We start from the raw sequence: 11,533 nt of genomic DNA on the forward strand, positions 1-11,533 counted from the left end.
AGAAAATCACAAATAAAGAGAGGCACAAGGCACTCTAGGCGAATGGAGAAGGGTGGTCTCCAAAATGAACGCTGGGCCTCCAGAAAAGGCTCTATAAGGATATGGCACCCAAGAGGAGCTTGAAGGATACGCTTAGAAGCAAAGTTCCATGGTAAGGGCGGGTTGGGGTTCAGCTGGACTGGGCAGCATGGTTACAGGTGGGAAGCTGGAGAGAACACGGGCCGTCTGCTGGCATGTAGGTAGCTTGTGTTTGCCGGAACCACAGCTGGACACGGCTGGACACATCTTCGCCCACAGAGGGGAGTCTGGAAGAGTGGGTGAAGTCAGATTACGAAGGGCACCATGTAACACCTATCTCAGTTGGGGTTTCTATTGTTGTGATAAAACACCCCGGAAAAAGAGGAGAGGAGAGGATTCATTTCCTCTTACAGCTTGTAGTCCACCACCGGGAGAAGGCAGGGCAGGAAGTGATCGGGCTGACGCACACACGGAGGGCTGGATGCCGAAGCCAGGGAGGGTGGTGAGCACTATGGCTTGTTTATCACCCAGGACTACCAGCTCAAGGATGGCACCGCCCACAGTGAGCTGGCCCTTCCCATATAATTCACCAACCAAGAAAATGCCCCCACAGGCTCCTTTACAGGCCAGTCTGCTAGGGGGCATTTTTTTCAATGAAGGTTCCCCCTCCCCAAATGACTCTATCTTGTGTCAAGTTGGCATAAAAGTGGCCAGCACAACACGGCACAGTATTTTAGACTTACTCGGAAAGCCACGGGGTCCTGTGCTGGATTTCAGCAGCTGAAGTGATGTACAAAGAAGTCAGCATCCTAGAAAGAGGTTTCTGGTTGCAGCAAAAGAAACAGGATATTCAGGGAATTCTGAGTCATCTCAGAAGAAATGGCAAAGGCTTGAACTGGATGTGGTAATGGAGATGGTAACTGGACACATATCAGAGTAGCCTTGAGATGGGAGGGTTGGCCAGACTGGAGCTGGGAGAGAACCAGACGGGCTGTCTGGCTTATTGTGTGAGTAAAGAATGGTGCTATTTTCCCCAAACAAGAACATGTTTGAGAGAAGAAAATGAGGTTTGTGTGTGTGTGTTTTTTTTTTAATATTTATTTATTTATTATTTATACATTATTCTGCCTGCACACCAGAAGAGGGCACTAGATCTCAGTATAGATGGTTGTGAGCCACCATGTGGTTGCTGGGAACTGAACTCAGGACCTTGGGAAGAACAGCCAGTGTTCTTAACCTCTGAGCCATCTCTCCAGCCCCCAGAAAGTAAGTTTTATGTTAGCTGTGTTGCACTTGCACAGCCTGTGAGGCTTCAGCGAGAAACTGTCCAGTGCCAAGACAGATGAAGATGCCTGGAGCCTAGAAGAAAGGCTGACCCAGAGGTGTAGATTTCTGCCACGGGCATTTAGTTAAGCCCAAGCGCTAGGAGTGGGTATAATAAATCAGAGCATAGGTAACCGACACAAAGACAGGAGAATAGTAGAGACATTCATATTTAAGCAGCTGGAAAGCGGGGGGAGGGGAGTGGGGGCGCCGGGGGGGGGGGAGTGCGGTGGCGAATCTGTAAGGAACAAAACAGAGCTGACTCCGAGAGCCCTTGAAGAGGAGAGGAAGGTGGAACTCAGCAGGGGGATATTTCAAGGTAGGGAATGCCTGCATTGTTCCTTAGATGTAGGAGCAGGCGACCCTGGCAAAGGAATTATGTGGAGGAGGAGGGATGGCAGAGTGCTCAAGAACTCCAGAAAGAAGGAAGGCCGGGCACGTCTTTCGGAGTTTCAGTGAGAGGGAAGAAAAGCAAAAACAGGACGGAGCTCCAACTCTGAAGACGCAGAATGTGGGAGGGCCACTGACATTTAAGAGCCTTGGGCATATTTACGTGGTTGGGCATATTAGGGTTGTTGGAAATTTGTATTCTTGGTGTCAGAAAAGAAACCCACAACCAAAGAGAAAAGTACCCCCCAAAGCAACCTTTTTTTGTAAAAAAAAAAAAAAGGGGGGGGGCTGTATCTCAGTCTACAGGAAGAAACATAAGCAGGCAAGATGGCCTCCTTCTTTTATCCGTAACACAAGGAGGGCCTGACCTCCTCGCCTGGAGGGTTCAGCCTCAGTTCATTCCAGACTGGCTAAATTAGAAAGTGATGAAAGCGAGAGAGAATCCAGACAGAACGCAGAACTGGCTACACCTAGGTGTTTAAACATTCCAGGAATTCCACACCTGCTGGGACAAGTTTATCTGACCCAGCAAAAGGAGACTTGGGGGAGGGAATGACTTGGCAAATAGGCACCCGGAGCGGAAAAGCCAGTAGAGGAGGGAATGAAGGCCTACCTAAAAGAGGACATGCACAGTGGAGCGCAGGAGTGACAGGAGAGAAAGCAGGGCGCGCCTGGGAGGCACTTAGGTCTGGACATGGCAGGATTCGGAGGGACGGAGCAGCACCTGAAGGATTTGCTTGGAAGATAAAAAAAATTGCAGCTTTGTTGCCAACCTGCAGAGGGGGTCATTTTCTAGAACTCTGGGGAACAGTGACAAATTGAGAGAGGCTTAGAGCATTGGTTCTCAATCTGTGGGTCACAACCCCAAAGCCCACCGAAAAATACATTATGATTTATAACAGCAGCAAAACTGCAGTCATGAAGTAGAAATGAACATAATTTTATGGTCGAGGTCACCACAGCACGAAGAACTGTGTTAAAGGGCCACAGTGTTGGGGGGGGGGGCTGAGAATTGTTGCTGTAGAGGAAGGGGAAACAAACGAAAGAGAATAAAGAAGTGTGATGTGCTTGGAGTCCTTCAGCCTCAGTCACAGGCATGGGAGCAGAAGAAAAAAAAGGCCCCAGGGCAGGCCTGCGATTACAGACCAGAGTGGTGTGATGGAAGGATGAGCTGCAGGGTACTCCCAAGAGCTCCTGGACCGGAGAAAGGACGCCAAAGCCAGAAAGGATGAGCGAAGTGGGTAAGAAAATGTGATCAGGCTAGAGAAGTGAGTCCAGCTGGGAAGTTCTAGGGACCGGCAAGCTGCGATTGAGGCTAAGTGGCCTGAAGAAAGGAAGCTAGGAACTTAGTGACCCTGGAAGGAGATTCGAGGCCTGGGCATTTGAAGTGTCATCCACTTGGACATAGAAGGCTCTTAGGATCATGGTACGACCTCACAACCACACGTGTGTACGAGTCAGGAAAAGCTGTCACAAAAATCCCCAATGAAATGGCTGACTCTCAGAGACAGTCGGTTCTCGTCCATGTCACGGTCCAGCTTGCGTTGGCAGCTGGGTTCCAGGCAGACGCTCAAACACTCAGAATTTGAGGCTTCTTCTTTTCCTGACTTCTACCGCTTTGTTTGTTTCTGCGATTACCTTGAAACAAAGATTTGGCGAAAGAAAAATACCAACTCAGGCATATGGACGCAAACATTTAAATAAAATGCCAGCGGTAATAAAAAGAAAAAAAAATATACAGCGTGACCCAGTTGTGTTTACTTTAGGAGGGAAAGAAAAAGGTTATGCCTATGTGGCCTGGCGAGCTAGATGGAATGGAAACATTTACTTTGCTCGGCATTCCGCAGCTCCAGCCAAACATCCATATATCACCAATTCAGAAAAGCTGGCCGTACGCTTCAACAAGCAACAACTAGATAAATCTCATTGACATTCCGTTAAAAAAAAAATGCTCATTGTGGGCATGAGGGATTTCTGAGCCTACAGTACCCCCATACTCCAATGCAGGACAAGAGGTTTCTTGGCTTTTCTTTTCAGATCTTACCACCTGGTTGGGAGAAGTGAGTTGTGAAGATAGGGAAAGAACACGCTGTGGTGAGGGCTTACGAGAGCTGCAGACCGAGGAGGCGCGTGGTTAGAGATGAGACAGTCCCCTAAGGACACAGAGGAAGGGCTATAGATCCTTGCATGCTGTAAAACTTGCAAGCCACTGTCAAAGTTCCAGCACTCAGCTTCTAGGAGACTAAATGAGCCATCCAAGGCTTCAGTAGCAGAAGCAGAATTTGTGTCCTAGGGACTGAAACTCCCAGTTCCTAGAATAGAGATCTTTATAGTCAGCAACCCCCCCCCAAGTTTCATCCTTCATGGTCCTTTCCTAGGGTCTTCCGTGTTAGAGATAGAAATCCTCCTGATGTTGCCCTCATGAGAACTCAGCAAAACAGACTAAAGAGTATTCCAAGGTCCACTTGCTCTGTTAGGACACTGTGTCTTTCTTTAGTCCCGTTTGTTGGTGATCAAACAGAAGTTCAAAAACAACTGTGGAGTCTGACATTTTATCTTCAAACTAACTTGCAAGCCCGCCATGCCCCCTGGATGCTGGGAAGCTGTAAGTCTCTTGCAAAGGGACGAAGGGTTGTTTACTCTGCCATAATAATAATCGAAATATCATTTTTTCTAAGTTTTTCAAGTTTCACTATCTGACAGGCATGATGGGAAAGTTAACAGATGATATTTGTACATGCAGGAGGGCGGCTTGATCTTAATCTCCTGTGGCAGGAGGCTGTGATCACATCCGCTCTTTGCTCCAAGAAACAGCGTAGCATTCGTGTCATTACACAGTACGTGACAGCAGACACACGTGTTCTTTGCTCCGGAGGTGATCGCTGTCTCTGTTTACTATGGTTGCTCTGCACACAAAAACATCCTTGAAAAGACAGCTTATAACAGGCAATCCGTGCTTCTGCAAATAGCCCGAATAGCGAGAGGCTCATGGAAAATTCCCTCCCGACAGCATGATTCTACAAAAACCAGCCCTCTCCAAGTCACTAATGATGGGCTATTTTTATATTTTCAGAGTACTTAAGGTAAATGAACTACCTGAAAATTCAGAAACCAATTTCAAATTGTTTTAGTAAGCCTTCCAACAAGAAAGCTGACGCTTTTTTCCACTCCAGCAAGAGTAACTTAAAACTGAAGAGAACAGTGCAATGTGAAAAACAACAGAAATAGGCATTTCCTAACATTCTTCTAGAAAGGAAGATGTTTTCTTAAATGTACAAATGCATGCACACTATTTTCTTGCTTGGGAGGTGTCTAAGTAAGGGTTTCGTTGCTGTGAAGAGACACCACGACCATGGCAACTCTTACAAAGGAAACATTTAATTGGGGCTGGTTTACAATCTCAGAGGTTCGGTCCGTCATCATCATGGCTGGCGGGAAGCATGGCAGATGTGGTGCTCGAGAAGGAGTGCGCATGTGCAGAAGACTCCAGGGTGAGCCTCCATGTCGATATATGCAAATTGCTAACACAATGGGATGTTTACCTCTTTATGGTAAGAGAGAGAAATTATTAGGACTCTTCAAACTATGTGCATCCTCTGGAAACATGTTTAATGGTGAGAATGTTTTGCCATGTGTGTAGCAGTTTCTCCCCAGTGGGCATCAAAAGTATCAGCTATAACTTGTCATGTGCCCCATGCTCAGGTACCGTCATGGCTTGAGCTAAAACGTCCTCCACAGGCTCTTGACTTTAAATGCGTGGTCCCAGCTGGCAGCGTTATATTGGAAGGTTAAGGAGTTGTGTGGGGGGTTGGCCAGCTCCACAAAGGAGCAGGCTCTGAGAGTTCTAGTCCATCCCGACTTTGAGCGCCAGTCTCTCTCTTTCTCTCTCTGCTTTCTGGGCTCCCAAATGCCGTGGGGCTACCACCACGATGGGCGGTGTACCCTCTCGCCCCAGAAGAATAGATCCCTCCTTTGCAGGGGCACGTGAAGGAATAGAGAGGGACAGTTACAGCCAGAGCTGCCGGGACTCAAAGATCTGCCTGCTTCTAACAGAGAGGAACAACAGCCTCAGGCCTGCAGCGTCCCCTGCAGATGCTCTTACTATTTCCCTTGTCTTAGTTAGGGTTCTATTGCTGTGAAGAGACACCGTGACCGCAGGAACTCTTATAAAGGAAAACGTTTAATTGGGATTGGCTTACAGTTCAGAAGTTCAGTTCATTATTTTCACGGCTGCAAGCATGGTGGCAGGCAGGCGTGGCGCTGGATAAGGATTGAGGGTTCTATCTCTGAATCAGCAGACAGCATGAAGAAAGAATGAAGCTAGGCCTGGCTTGAACATCTGTGAACTCAACGCTCATTCCCCCCGCCCCCCATGTGACACACTTCCTCCAACAAGGCCACAGCTCCTATGGGGATTATTTTCATTCAAGCTACCACACCCCTGTGAGAAGAGCTTCAGAAATGCTGCTCTCTGTGTCTCATTGCATCGTGCACACAGTGTCCTAAGTCTGTTTTCTCATATTTTTCCTCTTCTACTATGAAATCTACCTGGGGGAAAAGTGTCTTCAAAGAATCACATTGAGCAAAGGACAATAATCTATGAGGTTATCTTTACACTTTTAAGTATTACTAAAATTAGAATACTCCTATCTCAAGTTCCAATTAAGTAAAATCATGCTATGAAACACTAAATTATTTGAAGCTGACAGACTGAAATGCTTGGAAAGATCTCAAAGCTAACAGCTATAGCAGAAGCCTCATTCTGGAGTTTGAGTGTGTCCACCTCAGCTTCCCCTGTTAGATGCTTAATTTCCTCTGTGATGGTCCTGGGATGGATGGCCTGGTAGGAGCTGTTTGGGTCTGGAGGGCTCCACCTTCATGAGCAGGTTAGTGGCGTTAGAGAAAGGACTTATACGCACCGTTTGGTCTTTTGTCCTTTGAAGAACAGTGTGCCTCACCTCCAGAGCATGCTCACTTCAAGCCACCCCACCCCCTTAGAAGCAGAGACGAGTCCTTCACCCCTCATCAGACTGCCAGCGCCTTCATCTTGGACTTAATTTCAAGAGCATGAGAGACAAATTGCTGATATGTTTGTTTTATTTTGGTTTTTATGCTAGGAATCAAACTTAGGGCCTCATACCTCCTAGGATCCCATCTCCAGTAGGTTAATGTTTTGTTTTGGTTTATTTCTGATTATTTGGTTTCTAGTATTGGCGTACAGTGTACTAACAGGTCTAATAGTGAGCAGCTGTTGGGTAAACATTTAAAATAGTCTATGGAGAGCCGTGTGTTTTTAAATCTCAGCACGCAGGAGACAGAAGCAGGTGGATCTTTGAGTCCAAGGCCAGCCTGGTTTACAGAGCTAGTTTCAGAACAGCCAGGATCTTACAGAAAGACCTTGCCTTGAAAACACACACACACACACACACACACACACACACACACACACACACACACAGAAATAAAATACTCAATGGAGATGTTACCAGGGTTATTTATATTTGAACACTATGCTAGGCAGTCATGAGAGCAGTCCTGGCATGTAATTTTCCTTCCTTAAAGCCATCATCTGTGGCTGTCAATATTCTCTTTCCTTTGATCCATCTACATTTGTTACTGGTGGTTGGAGCCTGGGCTGAGAATTTCCAGGTTCTTGGTCTTTGATTGAAGAATAAAATATAAAAGCCATACAGACTGCAAAAAAGCAAGAAAGACTTACATAAAGTGGTAGAGTCAGAATACACAACAAGAGAGCAGCCAGGGAACAGACAGACTGATAAGCAAACACACACACACATACACACACGCACACACAGTGGCCCCATTGCTGCTCAAGGCTTCCTTTTCAGAGGCTCAAGAGAAGGAGGGGTTTGGTTATTGTGGACATAGCGTGGGTGGTTTCTCTATCTTGATTGGTGATTGGATGATATCACATGTCTTAGAGTGGCTATTGCTGTGATGAAATACCATAACCAAAGCAACTTGTGAAGGAAAGGGTTTATCTGGTATGTGCTTCTATCACTGTTCATTCCTGAAGGAAGAAGTCAGGACAGGAACTCAAATGGGGCAGGAATCTAGAGGCAGGAGCTGATGCAGAGGCCATGGAGGGTTGCTGCTTACTGGCTTGCTCCTCACGGCTTGCCCAGCCTGCTTTTTTTAAAAAATAGAAAACAGGACCACAGGGTTGTCTTTGTTTATTTGTTGTTACATTTTTTTTTCTTTTACACTTTAGTATTTTAACTGGTATACTTATCAAAGTTCAGATCATTGGAGTGGATCAAACAGCATTACTGGAAAGTCATATCTTGATAATAAAATAATCATGATTTTGGAAGGTCCTACATCTGGTAACTAGCATCCTCATTTGAAGAGGGGTGAAGGGGGCCACACGAGAAAGAAGGTGGCATAAGATGGAGGCAGAAATTGTAATTGTGTAGACACAAGGCGGTGAATGTATAGCCATATCGCTGCCAGCAAAGGGTAGAAGAAAAGCATCGAATGAGCTTTCTTCAGATCTCCCAGAGGGAAGCTACCCCACTGGCACCCTGGGTTTGGATTTTCAGTCCCATAACTTCTAGAGAACACGTATGTTTTAGTTTATTCTCTCTCTCCCTCCCTCTGTCTCTGTCTTTCTGTCTCTGTCTTTGTCTCTCTTTCTCCCTCTCTGTCTCTCTCTCCGTGTCTCTCTGTCTCTATCTGTCTGTATGTCTATCTGTCGCTCTCTCTCTGTTTGTGTGCACATGAGCACACGCCCCATTCATGAACATAGAGGTCAGAAGACAGCACTGTGGAGTGGAGTCTGTCCTTTCCTTCCATCTTTACCTGGAACTCAAGAGGCCAGGCTCAGGGGCAAGCACCTTCTAGCCACATCTCCGTTATTTTTAATTACCATGTTTGAAGGAAATTGTTCTGACAATCTTGGGAAAGAAAAAAAAAACAATATGAAAGCAATCTAAGAGAATGAGAGTCGTGTTTAGCAATGAGTGGTATGGTGATTAAACAAGATAGTTGAGAAGGGTAGAAAAGCTCGCCTAGCAGATGTTACTAGATTTGAAAATGGGCTGCTGCTGGTACCACTTTAACTCAAAAGGGATTTTCCTCGTTCAAAGCCTGTGAAGGCAGAGCAGCTGCTTGTCCTGCTGCCTTCATTGTCCTTCCTAAGTCAGACTCCATAGCATGAGCTGACCTTAGTCAATGCTCTGTGCTCCATGGGGCAGGGGAGATGGCTCAGCAGTTAGTGCTCCAGCTGCTCTTCCAGAGAACCCAGGTTTGATTCGAGCCCTCAACTGTGGCTCACAACTGCCTATAATTCCAGTTCCTAGAGATCTGATGCTGCCCTTCTGAGCTCCCTGGGTACCAGGCGTGCACATGGTACACCAACATACATGTAGACAAAACACTCATATGCATTAAAAAGTCCGTATGTGTCTTAGAAGAATCCTCTGTGTCTCAGCTCAGTGGCTGGCATGTGGTCAGTCGCTGTACTTAATCAACAGAGTGGCTGTTCCCAGGGCTGGATAAGGCTGCTCTGACTTCCTGATCTAATTAACAATAGTGTCGTCTGCATTGCCAATACATTGATGGAGGTTTCCCGCATGTGTGACGGAGACGTGAAGCCAGGCTGTGGGAAAGGGCTGTGTCTGAGAGAGAAGAGGATTTCCTCAGCTCAGGAATTAGGGTGCCAGGTGGCCAGGGTCACACAAAACTCCCACTGAGTCAGTGAAAGAATGGAATTCACAGGCCACCAGGGAGGTCAGTTTGAAAGAGTTTTGTTATAGAGAGTTTTGTTATAGAAAGCTGAGCTCCAGAGGGGACCCAAAGTGGCAGGGCTTTTTCCAAAACCCGTGGCAGAAATTGGACCAAGGCTAAGGTCCTTTCTGCTGAGATTGGCTAATTCTCTGAGCATAGAGCAAGCCAAGCCCATTGGGAAGCCCAGCCCTCTGTGAGTGTTCCTCGGTCCTGGCAGGGAGACAGTGGCCTGCTGACCACCTGATGCTCTTTTAAGTAGGCGCCACGACCACGCTTGAAGCCCCCTGCTCAGCTTTGGTTTGTTCCCTATTGATCTTGACTGGCTGTTGGCAGCTCTCCCTGGCTGCTGCACTGGACCTTGTAGTGGTTGCTGGTCTTGGACCCTGGTGGCGTTCTCTGCCAATTTCTTATTCTGTGCTTTCTCATGCCATCTCGTGAAGCCCTTGGTGGGAGCTATCACAGCTACCAAGATATACAGCTGCTGTTTTCCTTGGTTATCTCATGTCTAACTTGTCTGCAGGGTTATCAGGGGAGGTCTCCTTCCAGGAGAAGGTGGGAACCTCTGCCTAGAAGGGGTCCTTACCCACAATGCTCTGCAATGGTCTGTTAAAATCAGCTGCATTAGAAGCAAGAATCAGTGAAAGGCAATGGTTCTGTGTAGGCCTTCCTTGGGGAAGTGGGGTTCCGTGGTATGACTTTCCTCTCGGAACTCTGTCCTCCCTCTTACCTGGCCAGCGTAGCTCTCTCAGACCTAGCAGCAAACTCTTTTATTTCCCAGACTAAGTGCTCTATCTTTGTGTTTTCTCTCTAACATTCCTTTTAACCCCAACCTCCGCTTCCACTCTAAGGAGAGTCTCTTTCTCTTGGTTTCAATTACTGCAGTCAGTTACACTTTGAAAATATACTAGGAAAATTCCAGAAGTGACAACTGATAAGTTTTAAGTTGTGCACTGTTGTGTTATAACGAAGGTTGGAGATGGTACGCTGAGATGCTTTGAGAGAGCATTCACCTTTTTCACTGTATACTGTTATCATTCTTTTACGTTATTATTGATGGTAACTTTATACTCATATGCCTTCTTATCAAATTAAGCTTTATAATAAATTTATCCTTAGGAAAAAGCCTCTTATATGTTTTATCATCCACTGGGGCGGCAGTGGAATGTATAGGGGTATGGAAGACGGGAAAGACTGCCCCGCTGTTCTGGGTCTATTATTTGACCCAAATTACTCTTTCTTGCTTCCTCTTTCATTACTCTTTCTTGCTTCCTCTTTCATCGAGTTATATCTTTCTCTTCTTTGTTTAAACCTTCTTGTTTTTCCCATTTTGTTGAAAGAATAACCAACAAGTCTCTGCAATGGTCTGCATGATGCCTCAGAAGAAAAAAAACCCCACAAAGTCATACTAACAACAGTAAAATAAAGAAAGCAACAATATATTTTAGGTTAATAAATTTGATGACCTGAAGAAATGATCACTTTTTTTTCCTGTTTTTCTAGTTGTTAGTGTTTTGCTTTTTTTTTTTTTTTTTTTAAATAGGGTCTCACGCAGCTCGACTGCTCTTGAACTCACTAACCTGACCCACAGAAGACAGAAACAGGATTGTCCCAAGTTCAAGACTAGGCTGAGCTACATACTATATTCTAGGCCAACCAGGAATGTGTATCCAAGGATGTCTCAAAAACAGGACATAATAGTAATAAATAAACAAAATAAAATCACTGATGTTTCAGTTAAATTCTACTAGTTTAAGAAAAAAATGCAAAATCATATTTAAAACAGTAAAATAGAGGAAATAATATATTTTGGGTTAATGAATTTGATAACCTATAGAAATGATTTATACAAAGGGATCTTTTTGGTCTGTTTTCCTAGTTGTCAGTGTTTTCATTTCATTGTGTTTTGTTTTAGTCTTGAACTCACAGAGATCTGCCTACCTCGGCCTCTTGAGTGCTATGATTAAAGGTGTGAGCCACCACCACCTGGCTTGCTTTATAACAAGATCCCATGTAGCCGAGGCTACCCTTGATCCCACTATGTAGCAGACGTTGG

The sequence above is a fragment of the Psammomys obesus genome, unplaced genomic scaffold, assembly GCF_907164565.1.
Source record: "Psammomys obesus unplaced genomic scaffold, mPsaObe1.curated_primary_1811, whole genome shotgun sequence".
Taxonomy (NCBI): Eukaryota; Metazoa; Chordata; class Mammalia; order Rodentia; family Muridae; genus Psammomys; species Psammomys obesus.